Below are 24978 nucleotides of genomic sequence, written 5' to 3' on the forward strand. Positions count from 1 at the left end.
ATAAAGTCAAATATGGAAATGGAATTATCCTGAAAGCTATAAATTGCAGTGATATTCCAAAGAAAGGTAACAACTAAAGCAGAAGCCCTGCTAGGCACTGCAATAAATTGGAAGCATTGATTCAAAACTCTCAAATGGCCATAAGAAAGCCTTAATGCAAACACTCTACTTTTATTACATTCCAAAACAAACAAACACAATTTCTCAATGAAAGATAGACTCCAAAGAGTATAAACTATTAAAAAACAACAACTCAAAATTCATGCTACTATATTTCAAAATCCTTTTTTTTTTTTTTTTTTTTTTAAGGAATGTTATGAACCACAGTCTTTAAAATGGGGTAATTTTGTTGCGTAAGCAGCCTTTCTTAAAGAACATTTCAATGACCCAGTTATGTCTCTGTTTTATTTTTGTAATATTTTTATATGAACTAGGATAAGACTGCAGTTAAATGCTGCTCTTCAATTTATTTTTCCATCTGCTTTTAGCTGCAGGATAGCATATTTTATCACATTTGATACACAGGGTCAAAGGAGTAAAAAAATTAACCCTGTATTTTTGCATAAAATGTATAAATAAATTTTGATGGTGCAAACTCAGCAAGTGGAATATTTTTACTAGTACTATCTTGTGATAATGTTTTTGTAATCACTTATATTTCAGTCGCTAACAATTGAATGCAGTTTTCTGCTATTAACACAGTTCTCCAAATCACCAGGAAAAATCCAGTATCTGAGCAAAGGAGGACGAAAGGTCACATTTTCAGAAGGTAATCTTTTCACACATACAAGAGGCAATAGGCCAAGTCACTTAGCTTTTCCTAGCTAATCAAACTGCACAATTTCAGCATAGTGGTTCTTTTTAGATGTAGGTGGTGATAAAATGATCCTAGGCTTGGGAACACATCCAAGATGCATACACACTCCCAAACACCTCCCCCTACTCACCCCCACCTCCAGTCGATTTGAACACAGACACATTTATCAATACTTTTTAAGGTAGCAACCACGCTGATAGGGACAATTATGAAACAAGACAGAGGTCACAGTGAATCCAACTCGGAGTACGCGACCAAAGTTATGTAGGGAAAAACGAAGTGGTGTCAGCATCAAGCATCTGTTGCTGCTGGTGTGTGGACAACGCGAGTGCCAGAACAAGGAGGCAGCTTTGTAGATCTACTGTTTGTCAAGTCGCCCACTGAAGCAAGCCTTGAAATCGGTGTGTGTACCGCGGCCATCTGTTTACTTTTCACCAGCAAAACTCTGACTCTGACCATGGCTTCAAAGAGATGGTAAATGTCAAAAAACAGGTACAGTTATGATGATTGTGCATGGTTTTTTTTAACTTGGCAAGGGGACAAAAGGAAGGAGGAAGGAAGAGAGAAGTATGTAATTAGCTTAATAAAAGGACTACAGGAAAAGCGTCTTCATTTATTCAAGTATATTGTACCTCAAAGGGATTAAACTATCAAGGTCCCATGAAAGCAACCACTGAAAAGAGAAAGATTGGCCTATGCCAACAACAAAATTTTATTTATTTGTAAGACAGCACTTCTGAGTTGACCTGAACTTAATGGATTTGTCTCTGCTCTCTTCCCTCTGGTAATCAAAAGAAGGCTATTTCAAATCATATGTGATAAGGTAGGTTTTAAAGCTCAAATACTCTCAGCTCAGTACTAAATCACCAACAAATATCACACCACTAAATTCCACCGCTGATTAATTTCACTGTGCAAAATCCACACAGGAAATGCCACTGCCCATTTACAAACACTGTTCATGTAACCCATCATGCACACATCTACTGAATCTTTTAAAGCTTTCTTTAAAAAAAAAACAAAAAACAAAAAACACAACAACAAACAACACACAACAAAAACAAAAACAAACACACAACGAATACTTGTTTCAACCTGTACCATGCAATCTTTTTCACTACTTACACTCTCAACTTCCTAACTTCCCCCCTCCCTGTAATTTCTTAGAAGCTCCAAAATTTTTGATATGAGATTTTTCTTTGAAAGCCTTCAGGCTTTCTCTCTCTCTCTTTTATATCTTTCAAAATGCAGAAGAGAGGTTCCTTACTTTCACTCTAGTTTTTATTTTCTTCTGTCCCAGGTCTCAGAAATGAGTATTTAAATTAGAACCCCAAAATATCACAGGTTAGGTACTGTACAATTTACATCAGTTTGTGTATGGCTTACAGCATGGGCTGTCCTGCTTTAATCTCATTAAAACATCCTTAGACACACACACATATTGCACAGAAGACTAACAAATCTAGTAAAAATGAACCAAAGTTTTTGTGCAGAAGCTAACATTTTTACAATTAAGTCAGATTTTCACATCTACAACTGCTCCAGACAGTATGCTCTGCAGTTAAAAGATACACTGCTTTTGAAAAATCTTATGTAGAGAATTTAGGGGAAAAAAAGAAAAAAAAAGATTTAATCTTACTGTCATGTGAGTAGTCTAACAGGCTATAACTTTTGAGAAACATAGTATTAAATCTTCCTCTAAACAGAAAGAATGCACTTTTTGAAGTTGTTGTTTAAGCTCAGTGTTTCCATAGAGCACATAAAGAGTAATCACCAAAATTAGTGAAATGTTTCGAACTTCTTATTCCACAGAATAACCTGACGAAAGCAGACCACTCACTAATAAAGTGCAACTTAATAAATCATGTGAAATCTTATTTTGTTCAAACCCTTACTAACTCCTAGCACCATCTGTTACCATCAAAACTATATGACAAGATATGATATATAATTAATAGGTAAACAACAATCTAATTAAAATGGACAAATACTCCATGTTCCTGCCATTTGGGAGCTCTAATTACAGACTAAATTTTAAGCTTGAATTAAATATTTAAGCTGGAAAATTAACTTTCCTTCTCGAGCCTTGAATACATTAATACAGATATGTGAAGCGACTTCCTGATGGGAACTTAAACATGTAATTTAGTTTCATCAAAGCAGTTACTAATTGTTAAGCAGCAGTACCTTACCATATGTACACAATAGCTATTTAGAGCCGAAAAGGTGGTTTTAAAGTACCCCTCTGCAACCCTTTTCTGACATAAATATAAAATGTATATACAGCACAACAGTTTACACTACATACTGAAAATAAATTACATAGAGACTTCAGCCTTCAGTGGTTCTTAGCATGCGTAAGTCTGAATAGATCTAGCTAAACAAATGCATGTTTTTGCTATCAAGCCAAAGAAACTAAAGAACGTCTAGAAAACTCAACCTATTTTTACATTTTACTTACTTGTAGAATTTTGAATGCAAGAGTAAAAGCATGCAATTTGCCTTAGCCATGCAATGGAAGAAAATCCAGGCATTTAATCTATCTTAAAAGATGACTCCATTTTTATTAAATACTAACATCATAAAGAAAAGGACAGAAATATGAATAAAATGCAGAAAAGCAGTTTAAAAAGCAGCATTAAGAAAGGTTCCAAGTACACAGGTGGCTGAAGTTTTTCTAAAATTAAACCAGTACAGTAGATATCACTGTATTAGGAATCTAAAATCTATGCTAAGACTTTGAAATATTTGCATTCTGACTAGTACTTGGATACTAAGTGCTCAGCAGTGCTCACCACTCAACAACGGACTAATATTTCAGAAATTAATCCTCTAAAGTTTATGTAAACCAAAATGCTTCTGAACAGTGCTGAGTTGAAACACCCTGCAGAGCTTTTCCCTCAGCTTATAGATAAAGAAAGTGAGGCACAAGGATGCTAGGTGACACCCACAACCATATGCCAAGGCTTCATCGGTGTAAATACTCCACGAATATGGAACATTTTGCTTTTCTGCGTTCACGTGGAACACGCTGGGCACACGAGGATTTCAGTATGGTTTTGATCGAGAGTTTGCTATTACAGACTCACAGGGCCCAACTCAGCGAAACATGTGAAATCAGAATCCAGATTTTTTCAGTATCCTCTTCTAATCCTAACATTCCACTTCCACACCACCAACATGCATTTGACTTGCTTTAATTTAGATTGAACTGTAGGAAAGCAGGGCACAATGCTACTGAGAACTAATGCAGTTTTCCTTTTAAGCATCCTTGAGATGGTATGTGATTTATACAGTGTGCAACAGAAGACAAATTTCATCCATCCACCTCACCTTTTTTTTTTTTTGCTGTACAAATACAGATGAATGACTGGACCACAACATTAGTAGAGGATTCAAGTGACATCAAAAGCAAAACTCTAATAGTTTTTGATGTCACTACAAGACCTCAAGGGATTTCTAGTTGCATAACTCAGAACATGGCAGCTTCTCTGTTTACATAGTTAATAGATTGAAATCCCAGACCTAGATCCAGAACGTGCTGTAGGACCTACTCTACTTCTGCTGCTCACTCACTGCATAGCCATAATTTTACCCTTCCTAAATGATAAAAGTACCGGACAATTCACAATTACCAGTTTGGTATTTTCAGTTACACAGATTCTGATAGTGCTCTTTACATACAGCTTTAGACTATACTTGTATTATGCAAGCAAAATTTACATTTGAAATGTACTGAATCTCTTAAATATTGTAAGCCACTTATTTTTACAATAACCATGTCCTCACCATACTTTCATAATACAGTTTTTGATGCTACTTAGAAACCATTAAATAATTCCTTTGCAGTTAAAAACAATGGAAGTCTTCCATCACGGACAAAGCTGACTTAGAATTTAGGCAGCACGGACATCTTCTAGAGCCATAATTATACACATTTGACCCATGCCCATCCCCCACTTTTCTCTCTTTTTTTTTTTTTTTTTTTTTTTTTCAGCAGCACTCCTGAGCTAGTTAACTTTGAGCAGGTCTATAGCTTATGTTCCAATCTGTATTTTCCAAGCGATTAGAATATGTACACTATAACACACAAACTCTGTCGTGTTATGTACTGAAAATGAGCACAGACTCATCTAGCAGTATTTGCTTAGTTAATTTGACCAAGAGAACTGGGCGAGAACACTGCACAATTTAGTGGTTTCAAACTGAAAAAAAAAAACACAAAACAACACTGAGCAGTGATTCTCCGAGCAGAAAAAGTATTTTTAATCCCCAGCCCTAGTAGGGAATATAATGCAGGTATCAAACAAATACTGTTCTTGTGGTGGCCACAAAAAGTTACAAAGATATGCTCTACTACCTTATAGCCATTAAAATTTATCTTCCTTTAATTGGAGTTGGTTAGGTTTTGAATCATGTTCTCATTACAGCAGAAGATTGCTGCTAGGCAAAACCAGCTACTAAGTTCTGGGGAGTGCTCCCATCCCTTCCATAGCCCAAGATACTGTGTTGTTCTTTCCAGGTCTATTTATAGACCATATTGTACTGTACATGTGCCACGGATCCTAATGTGAGGAAAATTATATAGATATTCAAAGCATGACATATTGATTCAACATATTGAACGGATTGTTTTTTCCTCTATTTATTTAAATGATTATAATAGTTTATAGTGAGCTTAGCCCTTGAGACAGATGGTTGTAAACTCAAAATTTAAGTTTTAAATAACTGTATTAAAATGAAGTAAATGATTTTATCCACCCTCCTCATTAGAAGGAGAATGAATTTATCTAAACACAGTCTTTAACCCTCTCCTGAGTTGTTTGTGACTATTTATCAAAGGAAGTGAACTTCCTAAATTGTTTCTGCTAATGAATTTGCAACTCATTGACTGGAATTTTAAAATTTGTTTCATTAGAATGCGACTCATAACACAGTATTTTTTGACACTGTGTTGGGCTAAAGTAATTTTTTTTTTTTCAGGCAAAGGGAATTCTACATTTATCAGTTTTGCAAAGAGCCTTAAACTGTAATTCTACAGCTTTAACCTCACCCAATTCTTTCCAACAGAAAATTTCTAAATTGCCAGATGCAAGCATAAAGCAAAAAACTCTCTCCACTCTCTCACCCTGCAAGTGAATGAAACAGATTTCCCTTAAAAACCACTGGTCTACAGGAGTTCAACCTGTGAACTATATTTATCCTAAAAGGGCTTTATCCCTTATAATCTTATAGTTCTTTGAGCATCCCTTTCATCCTTTCCCTCTTAGCCCTCCACCATTACACTTTATACTCGTTTATGAGTTTTACTGCTGGACATTGTCAAGGGAGAACAGATCAATTTGCAGGTCACTTAATATACAAATACGGTAACTAAACTTTATGTCACCAGCTCAGTTTGCATCATTAAAAAATATGTAATGACAGATATATTTATTACCTGCTGAAGCCTGATTACCAGCCTGAGCCCTGTAAAACATTACAGTGCCATCAGCTATTTCTATGAGACTCACAAAAGGTGGACCCATGTCAGCAAGTGGTCAGCCATTGTGAAAGAAGGTCGTTTACACCCTTCTGGTGTGCAACTTCTGATTTAGTTTAATCCAAAAGAAATCAGTCTTCCAAAGTCTGGCACTACTCTGAATTATGAACACAAGCACATTGAGGACAATCTGTTTCCAAAATACATTCCTGATCCAAACTAAAATGCTAACACAGGACCACACCAGGAAAACTGAACCTGTCTTCAATTAAATTGGCTATGTATGGGTGCACAGAAGGGTCCACTGAAACATTTCTGGGGAATCTGCATGGAAAGAGAAAGATCAAGAGCCACTAAGTTCCATCTATGGTTTCTCATGCTGTAACATTGCTGGGCAAAGATCCTCATCTTACCTGGCACACCACCAGCCTTCTTTTTAGTGAGTGAAAATGAACATAAAAGAATTCAGGATTTAAGTAAATCAGATTCAATGAGACATTTGACAGAGCTGCTTTTTTTTTTTTTTTTTTTTTTTGGTGCTTTGGGGCACTGACATTTTCAGTCATTCTGAAAAATCTGGCCTGATAAACTTATACACCAAATTCTAAATCTTGTAAAGAAATTACAGTTCCAGTATGTAAGATGACAAAAGAAACAGTAGAAAACTTGCACTGAGCAGCTGTTAAAACTATTAAGGAGCAGTGCTGTCCATTTACTTCAATAGTTCTCCTATTTTTGTAAAAGTTCTCTTAAGGACGTTAAGTCAGTTTCAGGTTACCTTCTCAGGATTTTGCACAATTCCCCGTACAGGCCAAATACTTGGGCAAAAACATATTTTCTGACAGAGCTTTCAAAAGCAGCATTTCTCAGGTGTGCACTTAGGCCTGTAACCAAGCCAAGAAGATGGAGACCTCAGCTACAAGGCTTAACGAGTGCTTCTTAACATTACAACCATTACTCTGCATTCTCCCATTATCTGCTTTCTTTAGTATTACCGAGGCAAAATTTGCATTGCCAGAGAGGTATTACTAGTAATAGCTGCTCATTTGAGATGGTCACAGTTTCCATCCTGTTTACCTCCCCTGTCTTCAAGAGCCTGACATACAAGTCTTATTCACATCAGTTACTTAATTCAGTATTTGTTGTGATTATTGAAAAGTCTCTTGAGATAAAGATCTGGTTTTAGATACAGAAAGACAGACCTGTGGCAATTTGGGAATTAGTATATACCAATATTATGCAATAGTAGCGTGTTCCAAATTGGTTAGAGAAACTTGGTCAACAACACTACCAACCTAGGTTTCACGTTTAATTAATTATTTAAAAGAAATAATATGATAGTAAATAATATGGTTAGCCATTGGCTACGAATAAATAGGCTCTTCCAAAAGGCTCCTAGAAATTCCTTATAATTATTATTATTAATAATAAACTATTTGGCTACAGAGTAGTCGCTGTCATAGATCCTGAAATAAGTGACATAAAATGAAGTGCAAAATACTTGTGTAAGAAAGGGGAACTAGACACACAAAACCAATTGTATGTGAATTTCTTTTGGGTGTAATTATCTTCCCAATATGTTAATATAAATTTTAGCATCTTCTTATATGTCTTACCCCACAGGGAACTTTAGTTCAGGACCACAATTATCAATACGCTTGCTTCACAAAATCTACCAGTCTCACCTACTAACCTGGTTTCACACAACCTTGCAGACAGTTACTGGCTTTATATATCCTGTAGTAAATCCAGTGACAGATACTTTGCAGGAACAGAAGTTTAGAGAATACATATTCCCTATAAGGACAAATTTTTCTTTCTCTTGTTTTCCGTGCCACATAATTTATAACAACTTTTTATTATATGGTGTCATTCAGAACATACAGTACCCCATTTCATATTGATTAAGAAGTGTTTGAAAACATTTTATCTCATTTTGAAATACAAGCTGCGTATTTAGCTCCGCTGTTGATACCCACAAATACAACAGCGTGGAAGGCATCATGAGTAGATCATAAAAGAAATACTTTGACCAAAAAACACAGGGCATTCTATGCCTTCAGTCAAACCACGGCAATTAATATGAAATTCTAAATACAGAATATAATGCCACATAAATAGTATAACAGCCAAGTCCTGTCTAAGAAGCCATATGTTTTTTCCCATTGTTCAAAAAAAGGAGATGACTTCCCGTCACTTATGTTTCTGATTAGCAAGGTGATTTATGCCACAATCACTAAAAATGCCAGCAAGTGAATGAGAAAATGCATAGTGACTGCACCAGATGTGCACAATAAACAGGAATCCCATTGTAATCTCTGGTACTTAGTTTATATGAAGGTAATGTAAGAAACACTCTTGGATATGGCAAAGTCACTCTTTTTTTACATTTGACTATAAATGATATGAAATAAATTGTGTGTTTTATACTTTATGGCATGCATACATTGATAAATTAGGTACAGTTTTGTATCCCGACTTATCTACAAGACAAACCTGGCTAAGATCATGGGGATTAATTGCTTCAGAAGTGTGAAATGCAGCTTTTCCATTCTTTTCTGCACACTCAGTGAAGAAACAATGATTAATCACTGTTTAACTATTCTCTTGAGAATCTACAAGATTGCCAAAGAAGGACTTATCCTCATAAATCCAAAAAACACAGGTTTAGATTTGTTGCCAACAACTGAAAGAACATGAACTTAAAGCCATTCGTTATCAGATTAAAACAGTGTCAAGGCTTTAGAACCCCTACCAGTGCAAAATTCTTTTTCATCTGTACCTAACAATGGAAATTGGATTATCAGATCAGATTTGAGAAAAATATGGTTTTATATATATAACTCCCCCCCCATTATCAGAAGTAAAATATCCTGAAAATAATAAAGCCACTATGATTACTCCAGCATAATAGAAACAGCATATTTAAGCAGGAATGCTTCCATTGATGTGAATGTTGTTAAAATAAAAATGTTAAAAATATTTTTTTAAAAAAGAATCACTTAAAATCACATCCGTTTCCATTTGTTTGCAACAAATCCCACTTATGTATGTTTAAATGTATGAAACTATGTTTTAACATCTCTACTTTCTCGTCCTGGAGGAATGTACTGATTGCAGTGCTGTACATTTGTCTAACTTCATAATCAATATGCACTAAAAAACACTTTATTAATAAAGAGATTACTATGTAAACAGATCAACTGATCATATGAAAAATACAAAAATTGTTACCTTTTAAAAAAAAACTTTCTCCATTTCAAGAGGATATTTAGAAAAAAAGAAAAATTACAGACATGCAGAGACTCTGTCTACAAAAGAAAAGACAGTTTAAAAATTTGGATGCCTTTTTCTGTGCCTTTAAAGGGACATAAGAATAATTAATGTCAAATACTTTTTAAAGATGTCTCCCCAGGAAAAACTTAAAGAAAAAAAAAAAAAAAAAAAAGGAAAAATATGCATTTAAAAGCCAAGGAAAGAGATTAACAGCTAATCCTGCAAATACCCCATGTCAGTAAAACACTGAATGCAGTAGGAGAGAGGAAATAATGTCAGAGCTCTCAAGTCCCTGGGATAAAAACAAAAAATAACAACAAAAAAACCTCAGTGGGACAGCAGGTGAGCCACGGACAGCTGTTTGTTGCCAGAAGCCTGCAGCTGCCTCCAGCACCCTGCGGCCGGGGCAGCTCACCCGCGGCCTGCTCCAGACTCGCCCACAGCTCCTGCTCCCTGACTACCCCATCACTTTGATGGGTTTTGTTGCCAATGTCCCTTCCCCCTGCCCTGTCTTCTACTTGGCTTTAGACAAAAGTGTAAGAATGAAAAAGCCAACCCTAAAAATCTCCATAACTTGACCTATGTTCTCTGGCTATGGCATTGTGCTGTATGGGTCTCTGCAATGTTCAGGCCCTGAATTTTAGCCTTAGGGATGGTTTAATTACCTAACGTTACTACGCAGCACAGAAGCTGTAACTTAGCTATGAAAATCAAGATGCTGGAATTTTTAAGAGTACTTTTAAGAGTCCTTTGCTGCATAACACCTATAACAGTTAAGGAATTAATTTCTCACATTATTTCTATGTGGGTAGCTCACACCCCAGCGGCCCATTAAGGGACATAGTGACAAAGACCGACTGGGCTACGAAAAGCGTCACAGTGATCCAGAGGTCATGAGTAAAGGCCAGTCCTCCTCTAGATGACAGGAGCTTCTACACGAGGATGACCGCAGAATAGGAAACTTGGTTACTTGCTCATGCAGACACTACAAGCACACATTCCCCAGTGGCTTCACTACTGGTGACCCAAGGGAGAAATAAATCCTAACCTGGATCACCCTTTAGCTGGTGTTGTCATTCCAATTTTTCTGCCATTCATCTTAGTTTCACAAATTAGACCTTGATTCAGTCCCAGGTCTGTGAGGGTGTTTACGCTTGTAACAACCAAAAGCTGAGTTTGTAAACTCAAAAAATGTAGTTGTGACAGTTCAGGCTTCAGAAACTAAAGGAAATGCTTAATTGGCATTTAAGGTCCTTTTTCAGATCAGTTCCTAAGGTGAACTAGTGTCCTCGGTGAAATTCCACAGCGTGACTAACATTCACCAATGTCTGTAAAGCACTTCAAGACTTCTAAGTACAACTATTAACCAGCCTAGGCCTTTCACTCTTAAGCAGACTAATATGTACTTTTGCCCATTCCAAGAAACATCTGACAACTATTGTTCTACTCTTACCCTGTATTATCTGCTTTTTGATGAGGTACTGTGCTTGAAAGACAAAACCATTCATGCAATGCATCCATTGCCTACAGCAAGAAAATATTTCACTGCTAACTTGGTGATTAAACAAAAGTCTTTACAAAATGATGTATACTGAGGTTAACTGCTCATAAAAGTGGTTTCAACTCCACATTTAATCTTATTTACCTACCCGGTATTGAGCACTATTCTTTCTCCCTTGTCTCCAGATATGTAACTTCCAGTACCCAATTAGGAAGAGTGGTAAAGTTATTGTGATGTTTGTCATTTATACATTATTAGTTTTAAACATGTTTAACCATGCACTGGAATGTGAACACCATAAAATGTGTTATCCTCCATATTGACTATGCAACATGAAAGATGGTGAAAAAAATACCTAAAGATAAGGATACTGAAGAGCTATGGAGCCTGATGCTCCTTGAGCAGTTTAAAAATATGGAATAAGATGATGCTTTGCAAATGGCTAATATGCCATAAAACATCAGATCTTACGCTGTTACACTTAGTGTATATACTTTCTTTTTTCATTAGAGGCCAAGTGTATTTCTGACAAATTTTCTGTTGTAAATTGTAAGGAAGTATGGCGAACCAGATTACATATTAAAGAAAGTCTTTGAAACGCAGTGCCTGATGCACCTGCCTCTGTAATACTTGCTATACATTGTTCATAGCAATAGAGACATTTTTAACTACCTCCTGCCATCTTTCTCTTGCTATGTTACTACTGAAATAGCTTTCCCTTCTATTGGGCTAGTCAGCAAAATATTAAAGGTTCAGAGAAACAAGAAACATATAATCTATTACTCAATACATTACAAAATTATTTTTGGAAACCCACATTTCTTGAAAAAATCCTCCAAATATTTTTGCAGCAATTGAGGAAAAAGGTGTATGTGCTGATGGGCTTAGTCTGAGGAAGTCAGAATTTCAGGATGTAACTGGTCTTTGCAACCCTTCTCCTTGGACATGATGAAACTCCCCAGTAAAAACAATGTTCCTCTATATTCTCCTTCTGGACAAGTACCACACTACAGCAGCAGTTGCCATAGGAAATAATTTCAAATAACATGCTTTATCATTGTACATTATATATTCTGTGTCACTTTCTTGGGCTTCCTTTTCCTACCATATGTAATTTGCACACAAGCATTCATGCACACAAAAGAGACACCAAGATACTGCAGCACAGCTATTACTACTCCCCTGAAGAAAGGATGAGAAAAAAATACCACAAATTCTTGAAATACCAAAAATTCTTTAAAGAAGAATGTTTGGCAAAAAGCTTCTTTTAAGATATAGCACAGAAAAGGGAGCTCACATATTGGCTCCTCAATAGACATAATAACCTCCCACCATCCCCACGCATCCCTGGGATTCAGTTTCTCACAGTGGCCTCCTATAAAAGTCTCTATAATATCCATCAGCTTTCACAGAGACCACAGCTCTGTCATACAGACCCCTCTGCAATCACCCATAGCTCTTTCCAAGTGTCAACTAGCACAGAACATTTCAGAGCATATTTTCAGCAGTGCAGACTACAGTAACACCTTTCTCAACAGCAATCAAAATCAATCTTTATCTTCACTGAGTGCAATAGGTACTGCAACCTAAAGCTGCTGAATGATACCTCTGCGCTCCCACACGTCTGTCAACCAAAGCAGAGTTTTCTATGACAAGATTATTATTTTTTTGCTGCACCAGACAGAAATCTCTCAGAAGCCAATCAGAAACCATGAAACAAATTCACAACAAAAAATAAGTTATAGCCAAAAGCCTCACTGCCTTCTGTTTCAAACACAAGGAACATTCCTTCAATTCTGCATCATCTAGTATTGACAGATGGAAGCACATACCTACAAAATTGCATTTTTCCCAGAAAAGTGAAAGAGAATTGCCCCATCTAAAAATGCCAGTCATATTAATAAATACCAATAAATATGGTTATATTATTTAAAGCTGTCATATTAATAAATATTGCTGAGGTGGGAAGCACCTCAAGGTTTATTAATATGCGTGGGATGAAAATCTATAGAGAAGAACTACATAAAATAGATATGCACACTGTACTGCAAAAAGGATCATCTTTACTACTACAATTGTATTATGAAAATGAAACTTTCATGTGCATATATATGTGTGCATATAATATATACTAATCAGAGACTTTTTCCTTCCTCAAGTGTTCAAAGTATTAGTGGTCATTATCTTCTTTATAAGTGTGAAAACTCTAAAGCATATATCACTTGGGCAAAACCAGTCTGGATATCTGTATAGATCTCTATAGATCTCTAGATCATGTATAGATCTCTGCAATTTTTTGGGGGGGAAATACTGAAACACAGTGAAAGAAAAGGAGAAGAACCATAACATTTGCTAGCTATTCAATGAGCCATAAATTGAATTCATAAAGTTTTCACAGAATGTATACCTTCATGCTCAAAATTTATAATAAAAACATGATCACATAAAGGTTTGAAAGACAAAATAACTTATGAACATCAGATTTAACATCTTTTGACTCAGAAGACTTCATCATTTCCGTCTATGGGTCTTACAAGACAAACTATTGCTAATGAATTTTTCTTAAAATTATCAGAAGTGACCTACAGAAAAAGATAAGGATAATTGAAAGATCTTATTTATTGTTTCATAGGTAGAGAGAAGCAGTGCATTCAGACTTCTAAGAGTCTAAATTCTGAACTGGCCAGTCAGGCATCTGAAATGAAATAGTTCCCATTTGAGAAATACATTTCATCCTTCTACTATCTCAGAGTCCTCAGATCCAACATTTCAAAACAGGAAAGAACTGATGCAGAGGAAGTCGAACGTTAACTTTTCTATCAGTAATGATCTGTATGTTTCACTGCAGAGAACCAGGGGCCACACCTGAAATTTTCTAACTGTACACACAGACTGAAATCAACAGTACTGTTTGGGTCCACAGGATAAATATAAGTTATTTAACTTGCAGACAAAGTGACATATCACTTCTTTCAAACACTTCCACAATTTTTTAAATTATATTAATGGTAGCAGAGATCCTTGGCAAGTCTGGTTCTAATTGTGTAAGGCTAGTATCAAAAGCAAAGGAGATGCTCTCTTCAAATTTCTTTAAGAATTATTCTTCCTAAATCTGGAAGGAAGGTTACCAATGAAAGAAATGGGCAATGCCACCTGAAAGAACTGTTGTTTTCTGGCAGGAAAGGAATTTCACTATGATGTAGGCCCAAAGAGAATTTCGAGTCATACCTTTTACTGAAGTGAAATTACAGAGGTTGATAATACTTGTTGAAATGCACTTTAACTGCCTAGATCCATCCTGAAACAAAAAGGCTGTATGAATGCAGACGTATTGCTTCCTCCCACCATTGCAGAATTAATGGGCACATACTGGAATTACAATTTTACCACTATTAAATGATCAGTGCAGAAGAGGAGTTGTGGGATTCTAACACGTTTGGACTCTGAGGTTAAGGTCTGCTGCTATGTCACTCGGAAGTAACTGTAACAAAAATACCTTCCAGTGGGATGGAATCAGATGTGTATGCTGCAAACAGAAGTGACTTCTCGAGGAGACAACAGGAAATGAGAGGTGACCTGCTCACAAAAAGATACAAACTATAGCAAAGGAGAGGTGACATCAGCTCAGAGACTAAAGGTGATTCAAATCAGGCCTTAAAAGTCATCACTGCAATGAGTTCGATACCGAGTATTTAAGTTTCAAGATTCCTTTTTTTTTTTCCCCCAGAAAATTCAAGAGACACAGCTGGAACAATTTTACTTCTTTTTATACAATTTCTTTTTCTTCCCATATGATCTGACTCTTGCAATGTGAATGAATACATGTGCAGTGAAGGATTAACACATCACTGATTTTTTTTCTTGTTTAAGTAATTCTGTGCAAGCAACACAATTTATTGGTATAAAGTAGGATTTATGGTAATATATTTCCTCTTCAAGACATAAATAAGATTCTTAATAGTTTTCTGTAATTCATTTTCATATAGTACCACATTCTCATACATTTACTAGCATAACGCATCTGCTAGAATAGCAATTGCATACCCTGAACACTATTTTAAAAAAACTCTTCAATACTAACAATCTGCTAGAAATATTGTTATCCTTCGTCTTCCAGAATTCATTGTCTACTTCTTGCAGCCTTTTATCTTTCCACTGTATGCGCTAGATTTTACAGAAGAAAAACAAACAAACAACACACAAAACAGAAACTTGCAGTGTTTCAAAGAATATGAAACCTATGAAGCTAGAAAAGCAAAATGTTATACTGAAATAATTATCTGAAAATTTACAGAAGGCTACAGGTCTTTATTTTTCAACACTTCTCCTTACTGTATGTTGTATTGCCTTCATTTTCTGAGAAGTTAACTTTTCAGTCTCTGGTGGTGATAATTAGAATATGATATGCACATATGTCTTTTTTTTTTTTTAAACATGGACAGAAATTATGTAATTATTCAAATTATATCAGAACTTATATTCAGAAAATTGGTTGTCAGTCAGAAGCATCTTCTTTATAAAATGACAAAACAACTACACTAAGAGCAGATGAATTCTAGCATGAATATCCACTTAGAAATTCTCTCTTCAGTTAACACATTCTCAACATTTCAGTTTTTGTTCCTGGGCTGCCCTCTGCTAACAGGGCTTAAGATTTTTTCTGCCCATCGCAGAGGAGATAGAACTAAAAGAGACAGAAGTAAAGAATGGGGTATGCATGAGACAAAAGCACTGGACTGCAATCCCATTTTAAAATTTTAATCTCCTAGTAGAGTATTACCATACAGAAAAAATGTTTTCCATATATCAGATACCATATATTTTCTACGTCAACATGAAATACACTCTTCGAGTCTGAAGATTTGACCTTCTCTGTTGCTTGTGCCTTTTCAGGAACTTTCTTTCAGGAACGCCATGGATATATGAAAATAACTAGAAGTTATTTTTCCAGTGCTATCCACGTAGGAGTTGCATAAATGTTCCAAAATTCAGAAACAGATATACACATACATATGCACGTATAAAAGTTATTGTCAGTGTATAAGTTACTACTACCCTGAGACTGAAATAATTTATGTAACATCTGTTTTCATATTTTTTCTAATTTTTTCTAATTAACATGCATATTTAACGCATAAATGCTCAGACCACCTATTTTTCTGCTGATTTTGTCCCTTTTGTAAGTCATGTGTTCCTGTGGGGTGCTCACTATAGATGAAGCATTAAATTTGGTTTGAGGAGTATGGGGTGAATAGTAAACAAAATATTTCAGACAGTCCAAAAGCAGAGAGTATGCAATGAAAATAATATTAAAATAGACTTCCCAAAGAAATACCTTTGCTTGAGGATGCTTCAAATGTGGAAGAAGAATGGCCCCCCACTCCTATTCAAGGCGTTAAGTTAAAGTAGAGTTTAGCCTCCAAACTTCCAGCATCTCTAATTTTATCTTGCATATATGAACAGTGAGTAAAACTCTAAGCTGGTGAAAATCAAATTTCAGTGACATAAATTGCCAAAGTGTTTGTTGTTGTTATTTTTTATTAAACTCCTCATTGCCATTGCTTAAAATACTGAATTGATGTTAGACGGTGCTGAGTACTAAATTCAACTATATAAGAAACAGACTCCAAAACAGAATAATAAAATAAATGTTGTTACTACACTCTGATTTTTACCTATTACAAATTTGCTGAAGTTAACTTAAAAATCTAAAACATGGAGGAGAAACAGAAGTTGGGAGAGTGGACAGAATCCCTTTACATTTACAGAACTGGGGAGAGAAAACAGCTGTATTTTGTAATTTGCTGTATGTCACCTATGCCGGCATGAGCTTAAAATCTGTGATGCAATGCAAAACAAAGTAAGGTGTAGGGAAGGAAATGGGAGCATGCTACAGTTCCTGTACTTCTGACAGATCTTTTCTGTTTTGCTACCCATGGCAGAAGTCTACTCATCTCTACAGATGGCACGGCATCCTTGTCCAAGCCTAAGAAGACCTGGTTTCTTGGGTCTGAAAGTCTCTCATGCCTAATGTTCAGATACTCCCGAGCTCCTTCCAATTTAGTCATTATAAAGAGATACGGTATTAAATTGCCACCTCAACAACAAGCTGAAGACATGATCAATGCCTAATTACTGCTACCGTTAGCTATCTTATCTCAGCACCTTCCCTACAGATTTCATGAGATGTGAGGTTAGAAAGGCACCCACATTCCCAACACAGTCACTACACACCATCAAATAGCAGGTGATCTAACAAGGAGCCCTGAAAGATGGGGCATCTCCCACCTTTAACCAACCTGTTCTTTAACTGATGTGAATGACATCACTTTTCAGAATAACTGAAAACAAATTGCAGCAAGCATTTCCCTTTCTTCTCTTTAGCCCTTTACAACCTCAGACACTTAACATATTTTAAAATAGTAACCTTTTAAATTTCTATGAAAGAGAACAATCTGTGTTTATGGCCTCCAAATCATAGCTGGAGATGTTAAATTTATTTTAAACACTCTTAAAAATAATCAGCCAGAAGCTGAAATAGGAATCCTCTCAGAATACGCTGTAATAAAAATTTAATATCACAACTAAAAGCGCACCTGATGAATATATAAATACTGAAATTTCAAGATTACAGTTACTACAGTTTGCGTGGACTTCAGTGAAACTGAAACTTGGTTCTTTGCCTGTGTTTACAAGGAAGAGCTTAGCAGCATACATTCTGTGAGCAAGGTGCAATGCAGCCAAATTCTGTGATATAATGGCATTTCTTCAGCATTCTGCTGACATCCTCCATACTGCACACATGAATGTATTCTGAAGCTCTTCTGAGCTTGTTAGGCATCTCCCTATACTTCATATGCATGCTTTTAAACACAAAGGATGTTGCTAGTTGCAATCTTAAAAAAAAAAAAAAAAAAAAAAAGCAAACTTTTTAGAAGTGTAAGCCAGCATTTATTAACGTATCAAAACCAAACATCAAACCTTCCAATGTTCCCTCAGTTACGAAGCAAATCTGTGTTGGAAACTCCTCTTTTGGCTGGCCAGACTGCCTCTTTGGTAATGGTGTTAATGGAGACCATTGACAGTTTCTTGACCAATCCCCTCCCTTTTCAGCCCCATCCCTCTCACTTTAGTGAAAGATGCCACCAGCAATCTCCTACGCCTGAGACAGAACAGGCTGGATACCACACCCCTTACATGCGTGAGATGGACACGAAGCTATGAACTAGCTCCTTGTAACACCATTGCAAATTCCACTGGTTTGTACTTCAGATTCTATGTACAGAAATAAAAAAATCAGTAAAGTTTTTCTCAGATGTCACACGAGTATCATTGCATCACTGCAAGCCTTTTTACACCATTAGTCATTCCTTTCAGTATGTCATAGAATGGCTCAGGTTGGGAGCGACCTCAAAGATCATCTAACTCCAACTCCCCCTGCCATGGGCAAGGACACCTCCCCACTAGGACAGGCTGCCCAGGGCCTCATCCAACCTGGTCTTGAACCCCTCTAGGCATGGGGCATCAACAGCTTCTCTGGGCAACCTGTGCTAGTGCCTTAACTCCCTCTGAGTGAAGAATTTCCTCCTAACATCTCATCTAAATCTCCCCATTTTTAGTTTAAAACCATTCCCCGTTGTTCTGTCATCATCCGACTGAGCAAAAGGTAACTTTCCATCTTTTTTATAAGCCCCTATTAAGCAATGAAAGGCTGCAATGAGGTTTCCCTGGAGCCTTCTCTACTGTAGACTGAACATCCCCAGCTCTCTCAGCCTGTCTTTATAGGAGAGGTGCTCCAGCCCCGTGATAATTTTTGTGGCCCTTCTCTGGACCCGCTGTAACAGGTCCACAACATTCTTGTGCTGGGGGCCCCAGACCTGGAAGCAGCACTCCAGGTGGGCCCTCACAAGGGCAGAGCAGAGGGGGACAATCACCCCTCTGTTGATGCAGCCCAGGATGCAGTTGGCCTTCTGACCTGCAAGTGCACACTGCTGGCTCACATCAAGCCTTTTGTCCACCAGAACCCTCAAATCCTTCTTTTCAGGGCTGCTCTCAACAACTTCTTCTCCCAGTCTGAGCTCATGTCTGGGATTGCCCTGGCACAGGTGCAGCACCTTGCACTTGGGCTTGTTGAACCTCATTAGGTTCATGTGGGCCCACTTCTCATGCTTGTCTAGCTATATATTGAGGAGGTATGTATTATATACCTTATATATTAAGGAGGTATGTATTCAGGAGGCATCATTATGGTCACCACCAATGAAAACATAAAGAAGTCTGAAGCATTACAGTTTTTGTCAGTTGCTATAGAGTAGTGGGAAAACTGCTATGCAGAATAGCAACTTCTTTTTCAGGGAAGAACCAGGAGCAGAAGATGGCACTATATTACATGGCTTAATGTTAAGTTAGAGGAACTTCTAACTGCTTCCATTTAAGCTATACAAGAAATTTTGTATTCGTAAAAAAGTATCATTAGCACCTGTACCATTTATTTTACTAATAAATTACGAACTAAAACTTTGTTAGATTTGAAAAGATATGAATTACTCTTCTGTTACCACGAAAGCATCTTAACTTTTGCAGGTGAGCCAACACTCATGCATCCCTTTGTGCTCATCGTTAATACCAATCTGTGCATTAAATAAAAAGGTACACTGAAGACAGCTTCCTAGAAACTCTGCTGATGTTTCCCTTTGCCAATTCTAAGCAATTCAATTGAAGTGATTCAAAATAAGTTAGGATGTTGCTAATAAGAGAGGATAGAGTCAACCTGAAGTCCTTAAATTTGTGGCTACAGCATAACATTTCTTGAACATGACTTCGTTGATAGGCACTTCTGACTTTCCTTGAGCTCTCTGCAGTGCATAACAGCAATCTCACCACTACATCCCTCAGGTAAAAGCATTGGGATATCCCTTGTGTAAACGAGTATAGCAATATTTTAGAAACACAATTTTCATCAACAGGGATTAAAGTCCAAACTAGCAATTTATATCTTATTAAGAAATTTTTAACTATGAATTTGACTCAATTTTGTCTGTCAGTTACATTTATAACACTCAGGTTAGAGATGTGAGGATAACAGCACATCAAAAAATCTTTGGGATTGGTGGTTTGGTGGTGCTAGCATTGTCTGCAGGCTCAACATAGCACTGCATTCATTTACTAGTAAAGAAAGCCTTTAAAACCAACATGGAAAGGTAGTAGAAACTGCCCCAAAAGTTTTTTTTTTTTTTTTTTTTTTTTTTTAATGAAAATAAGGTTACATGCTTACAAACTGTAGGACCAATCTATAAAACATTTTGAGCATATGAACATCCAAAATACCTGTAAAGTGAAATTAAGTTTCCAAAGCATATCAGTTGTATGAGTGCATATCAAGATTCAGGAGTATCAGGTTAAAAAGCACTAAGCTACTGTAATTATATTCTCCATATTAACAAACAGCTATCATCCCATCTTTTTTACCACATCTTCACGCAAAGATTGAAGCTGTGCGCCACAGAGCAATTACAGAAACAAATATTACATCTTTCAAACTAGGTATTATGCTTCATCAAGACTTGACTTGACTTTTGGTCACTGTGCAATTGGTGTGTATTAGGTTTGCAAATAGATATGTGAAAGCCATGCATTTAATAATGAATGCATGACTGGTTGGCCAGGGAATCAGAGAGATTCATCTGTGTAAAAATATGAGAGCCTGCGTGATAAACTTTGCATTTTGTCACCTTTTGAAATGTCTTTAGCATCTGTTTATCTCACCATGTGTTTGAAGTAGTCTTACATGTACAAATAAAAGAGAGCTCCAAACAAAATGTTTACTTTCCAACTACAGACTTGACACCTCTGATAAAATTACTAAGACTAGCGTAGGAAAAAAATGCTTCACCCTCTTTAAAGACTGCCTTCATTCCTTTCTGCCTTCTCTCTGTGCTCACGTAAATTTCTTATGGACTCTCAAAGAGCAGTGACAAACGTATTTGGCCCCCATTCTCAGGGACCTTAAGGCCTGCTTGTAATAACCTCATACAACTTTATTTACTCAGCTCTTCCTGCTGTGGACAGTAAGCATGCTATAAGCATCACCATCTTTCTGGTGCCTCCAAACCCTTCATTACAGTCAGGGCAGGCTTGAGGTTTCTCTGCATTCCTCAGCAAACCAGAATCCCACTGGATATAAGAGATGTAAAATTCACCTTCTTAAGTAACCAGTGGATGAAACTGTACAATGTAAGACGCACTGCAATAAACCAGAACAGAAACCGATCACAAAATCTGACAGAGACAGGGAACGCTTTGCAGTTTTGAATATTCAGCCCTTTCAGTTGTGAGGGGTTGTAGGTGGATCATAAAATTGATACAGGACCCAAGGCAGAAGAGAAGGAGAAAGTGACATTGACTTTGTGTGATGCCTTATTCATACAGAAAGGATAGCCCACAGTCAGCATACTATTGGCAGGTAGCTGAGGGATCAACTAGTTGTTGCTGTCATAATGTTTTGCTTTGCCAATGTTCACTTTTCAAAATTAATTTAAAAAATTAATGCTTCTGATACACTAAATATATTCAACCTTAACTTGGCTGATGGCAGTTTGTTTTCTAGCCACTGTATTGTCAAAGCACGTTCAGAAAGAACTAAGAAAAATTGGAATATAAATGGGAACAACCTCTTCCAGCATTTAAGTAAAATTGGATGAACATGATCATCTCAATCATAAGGCTGTTCAGAACAATACCACTGTCAGTTTGTTCAAAGCCTCTGAAGTGCTTATCAAAACAAGTAAGACATGTAAGCTGTTAGGGGATCCACTTACAATAAATACAACTTTTAAATATTAAACAAATATTAATGCAGATGAAATCAGAACAAAACATTTCAACTTTGTCAAATATAAGTAACACCTTTCATAGCATTTTTGATGTTATCTATCTACATTCCAATTTATTAAAAGTTCTTGTGCACCAGAAGAAGACAGATTTCAAGACAGAAATGCAAAAAGGCAGGCTGCAGGTATCCAAGTCCCTGAAAGGCAGGATGATGTTGCAGTTGAAAAGACAAACATATTCTAACAGGTCACGTGCATCATCATCTTCCTTTGAACTACCAGGCCTGCCTTTGACCTTCACGGTATGACATAAATACTTCTGCTCTTTACTTTCTCCACCATGACCCTAAGATGAGACTATTTCCCTTTTCCTGTCCTTCCAGTCTTGGTAAATACTTTGCATTGTAAGGGGAGTACTAATTCAGCCCAGCCTCTTGGTGAGCAGAATTACGTATGTTTATATTGAGAGACTGCATTGGTAAGCTGCAGGTCCCCAAAAAGCATATACAAAGCTAGCATCTTTACAATGATTTACTGAAAGCAGCAGCTCGTTTTAATAAAACCATCCCAAAACATAAAATTGATTGAACCAACTGCTGTGCAGGGCATACACAACAGCTGATCAAAATCATTCAAGATTTTTATTCCTATAGAATATCTCCAGAGCTTGTAGAGTTTTTCCCACTTTATTACTTCAGTTCTGATACACAACTCACTTAGGCAAGGAGAAAAATTAAGGCTGGCTGATACTTGCTCTGATATTTTTAACCAGAAATTTAGATAAATTCAAAATAATCTCACATCCAAATAAAAGCCAAATACACTTGATAATCATCAGTAGTTTTCATAAGGTAAAAACTATTATCTTCCCATTTATCACCCTTCAAATGATATAGTATGCTTTGACTAATTATATTCCAGAGAAGTTCCAAAACATATCATACAGATTACTCTAAAGGCCACAACATTTCTTCCATTTCAAAAAATTAATTTAATGGATAGGTTTTTAATAGCATTTTAATAAAAAAAGAACATTGTGTTTTAAAAAAAGGCTGAAAAAGATGAAACTTCTTCCACAGCAAAAATATATAATTGCTAACTTTACTTTCCTTATACAAAATATCACCAATAAGAGTTTATGTTTTGTTGAGCCTAACAAGAAGTTCACCTTTTCAGAGTGTGCTACATGAAGCTTTGCTTGCCTTTTATATAGTAAAGTAATTTTATGGTATTGTGTCACAATGAAGGACAAAGATAAGCCAACTGTTTAGATTCCTCTCCTTTATGTTGTGGCTTTGATCACTAACAATGCTGCGTGAACAGCCAACAGAAGGCTGACATTTCATAAAATATGCAGTGATAAAAACTAATACTGTAGCATCTGGGAGCGATATATAAAATGCAGAAATACACCTAATAACTGTGATCTTAAATTACAAGTTACTAAAAGCAAAATAAGCAGCATACCTAAAAGAAATAGCAAGATTAAGGCAGGATTTTTGTGCTTCTACTCCTAAAAATAAATTTAGGAGAATTAATCTAAGTTATGCTATCCATTATTCTTAACAATTCCTCTGGTTCCCTTGGATCTTAAAAGCAGCCTTGTAGTAGAGTGCTTTTTTTGCCGTATCATTAGGTATCAGCAAAAGCTAAACACATTATAAGCCTTCTTTGTGCTGTATTAATGCTCTAATGCTTTGTGAAATCCCCTTTATTGTCTCTTTTAAAATATCAATCACACAAAATACATATGAAACCCAGTGTCTACCTCTTTGCTGGTGTGGGAAAAGCTGAAGCTCTGCCCTGACCAAAATAAATAAAAAACAAACAAACAAAAAACCTTTCAATAAGCTGCACATATTAAGTACATCTCAGAGTAAAAATTTCATTATTTTTGTTTATTTAAGAACAGGTCACATAAAACGGAGGATTGCATCCTAGAAAGCAGTGAATCCCTAAAGAACTTAGAACTCATAGTAAATAAACCAACTGCTCCTATGTTGCTGTAGCTAGGAAGTTAAAAACAGTCCCTGGGAGCATTACAGGGAAATATATGGTAGTATTAAGGAAATTATCTGCACATATGGCATTACTGGAATACCATATCCTGGCACAGTATCTTCAATTTAAAAGAAAGTTGAAATTAAAAGGGCCTAAAAGGACTTAAAAGAGTTACTATCAGGAAAACCTCTTCATGTGCGGGAGAGAGATATTTAAGATCAATATATTTTGTTTATGATAAGATTAAAAATGACTCATTTGTGATCTACAACTTACTACATGTGGAAAAGATGTGATAGTCAATAACTTTAATTGTGTCCTATTATCCTTTTCTATGCTTGATTACTGAAACACAAAATTGGATACATTTAGTCTAGGAACACAATATCTTAATTATTACATCAGGTTAGCTAGGGACATAATGCATCTCCTTTTGTATCATAAATATCAATCTCAAACTGAAGTAATGATTTTTATTAAAAAAAAAAAAAAAAAAAAAAGAATTAAATCTTTACCTTGTATTATGGCAAAGATGGAACAGCTATATAACCAAAATGATCTCTCCTGTACTGGAAGCATTTTAATATTTAAGAAGCTGCAACACACAATTAGCTTTAAAAGACAGTTTTACAAACCAACTTTGTTCTCATTTGCAATTCCACAGGTAACATGCTTTTCTCCAATTACTCAGTATGAAAAAGTTGCTTGATCTAATGTAATAATAATTTCAGAAAAAGGTGCAAGCATATTATCTTTCTTTATGAGAATACATCATCTAGAAACAAGGAAAGAGTAACCTACGTGAAACAACAGGTATGCCAGCCACTGGTCATCCACAGGTCTATGGAACAGCAATCTGAAACTGAAACAATTGAACAAAAAACAAACATAAATGAGTTGTCCCAGTTAATCTGAATATAATGGTGCAAGACCTGCTTATGACACAATAAAAAGGGTAGGACTTTGTCAGCATAGATGAGATCAAGAAAAATACCTAAAGACCGAATCTTACTAAGGAAAACAAACACAGCTTTTTAGTATTAGGACCTCATTTTGTAATGGACGAGAAGGA

At 36.2% G+C, this 24978-nt stretch overlaps 1 protein-coding gene across 5 annotated transcripts in view; it reads right to left on the reverse strand.

The window, feature by feature from the left end:
• Positions 1–24978, reverse strand: part of TBC1D5 (TBC1 domain family member 5) — a 318666-nt gene that overhangs the window by 220357 nt on the left and 73331 nt on the right. For 2 of the 5 annotated variants that reach the window (XM_084509910.1, XM_084509912.1), the window contains one exon: positions 24708–24768. The exons of the other annotated variants lie outside the window; for them this stretch is intronic. The gene's annotated coding sequence lies outside the window, so the exon portion shown is untranslated. The remainder of the gene's footprint in view (positions 1–24707; positions 24769–24978) is intronic. 5 annotated transcript variants of the gene reach the window in all.

The sequence above is a fragment of the Aythya ferina genome (genome assembly GCF_964211825.1).
Source record: "Aythya ferina genome assembly, chromosome: 2".
Classification (NCBI taxonomy): Eukaryota; Metazoa; Chordata; class Aves; order Anseriformes; family Anatidae; genus Aythya; species Aythya ferina.